Here is a 2,143-nt window from a genome sequence, read left to right on the forward strand (position 1 = left end):
TGTGCGTCCAGCACCACTAATTAAACAGAATTAGCCATATGTACAACTTAAGTGGTCATGTTGATTATGTTGTTCACCTTTTAAACTGGGGGTGGGGTTATGTGTCTTAATATGAAAGGTTTTTTCATGCAGTCATTCAGTTAGTGTGTCTAATATGAAAATAAGTGAATAATATTGAGCACTGCTGATTCTGTCGTTATTGAATCAAAGATGTCTAGCAAAATATCGTGAACCAAGACAATACACTGTTGACACGCTTCTGAGTCACTGGAGGATTGGGAGCTGAAAACTGAGGACAGAACTTCACATCTTCTGTCTGAAAGGTTGTAGTCAGTAACCCTAGTCAGTCCAGTTAATAACACATACATAAGGAAAGTAACAGCTTAAAGGGTCATGGGTTTCATATAACTAAACACTAACCTGAGAGTTTCCAGTCTGCAGTGAGGACTCTTCAGTCCAGCCGACAGCTGCTTCCCCTCCGAATCCCGCAGTTGTTTGTCTACTCAGGTCCGGTCCTCTCAACTAGAGGACTGGGAGCTGAGAACTGAGGGATCAGAGACTTCACAGCCTCTCTCTGTACCGGTTTACCAAGCCACTCAGTCTGAAGAGGAACTCAGCAATACAATTACAACAAAGTAATTTTTCTAACTTTCAATAAAAATCCCATTAATCTGGATAGTTGGACAGATAGTGTGTGCCGTACAGAGCTTTGTTGGAGGCTTGTGATCACTGGCGCACCTCATGAAGAGCCTCCTTGAAGCAGAGTATTTTTTTCTTCCAGGTCAAACCCTCAGTTGTGTTGTTACTCAGGTCCAGCTCTCTCAGACAGAGACTGGGAAAAAAGGGACTTAGAAGGGAAGTCACTTCCCTTCCAATTGACAGTCACAGCCCACTCAACCTAAAATTATTTCAAACAGTCAGTTTTCTACTATGAACTTAGAAAAGAATTATTTAATGAAGTACATAACACTGAGAGTTCCAGTCTGCAGTGTGAGACATCTCATCCCATCCAACACTGCTTACACTCCTAATCCTGCATGGTTGTTGACTACCCATGTCCCGCTCTCCTCAGAGAGGAGTACTGGAACTGGAGAACCTGAGTAAGAGCTCATTCACACGCTTCCTCATAGACAGGTTACACCACTCAGCCTGAACAGAGATATCAGTATAGACATTAGAAACAAGCGCGAGAAAATTCCGCAGACATCCTTTTATCAGTGTGCCCTGCTATGGGGCCCATCCACCACCGCACCCACACTTGACCATCAGTTTAGTAGTCTTTGGGTCAACATGGCCGCCCGGGAACGTGTCTGATTAGTGGTGTGTATGTGTATGTGTGTGGGTGGTTTTGTGTGTATGTGTCCGAACTTCTTGCTATGATTCTAGGCAAAACGTTAAGCCTGATAGACTTCCATAGTACATTTCTGCGACCGACAAAGATTTCCTACATTTTAATGGTCCAAAAATGAATGTCTAAAGACTGAAAACTGGAGGAGATAGAGACATTGGTTCGGAAAAAACAATCGGCTGGGCAGCCCCCTCCCCCTTCGTTTCTCTCAGTAACAGAACATGTTTACTATGGTTATATCCTCAAAGGAGGGCCAGAGTCTTTCTTTCATATTTAGGATCGCAGTTGGTGAGCCTGCGCACAAAAGTTTTGGTCCGATAGACTTCCATGTTCATGTCTGCGCCAGACAAGATTCCCTCCATGGTTGACCAACTATGATTCTAACAGAGATGAACTGGAGGAGAGAGAACAATTTGTTTGTTTCAGAGCATCGTCCTCAGCCCCTCCCTCCTGTCCTCTCATTAGCAGAACCTGTTGCTATGGTGATTTCGTAATAGAGGGAGCCAGATTTTTTTTTTTTTTTCATTTGTCCTACTGCAGTTGGTGAGCCTAGCGCGAAAGTTTTAGTCCGATAGACTCCATAGTTACATTCTGTGATCGGCAAAAGATTCCCTACTTTTGACCAACTATGAATGTCTAAAGAGTTTAACACTGGAGGAGAGAGAGCATTTGGTTGGGAAAAAACTGGATCGGGACTCCGCTGCATGCTTTCCTCCTCGACAGTTGTGGTATCACAGCCAACAATTTTAAGTGATTCCGATAGACTCCATAGTTTAAAAAAACAAAAAAAACAAC

At 43.4% G+C, this 2,143-nt stretch overlaps 1 long non-coding RNA gene across 2 annotated transcripts in view; it reads right to left on the reverse strand.

The window, feature by feature from the left end:
• Positions 1–2,143, reverse strand: part of LOC116703003 (uncharacterized) — a 14,464-nt gene that overhangs the window by 7,328 nt on the left and 4,993 nt on the right. The window contains exon 4 of one of the 2 annotated variants that reach the window (XR_004335303.1): positions 591–601. The exons of the other annotated variant lie outside the window; for it this stretch is intronic. This is a non-coding gene — a long non-coding RNA (uncharacterized LOC116703003). Of the gene's footprint in view, positions 1–590; positions 602–2,143 lie in introns of those variants that run through there. 2 annotated transcript variants of the gene reach the window in all.

This window comes from Etheostoma spectabile, chromosome 15 (genome assembly GCF_008692095.1).
Source record: "Etheostoma spectabile isolate EspeVRDwgs_2016 chromosome 15, UIUC_Espe_1.0, whole genome shotgun sequence".
Lineage (NCBI taxonomy): Eukaryota > Metazoa > Chordata > Actinopteri > Perciformes > Percidae > Etheostoma > Etheostoma spectabile.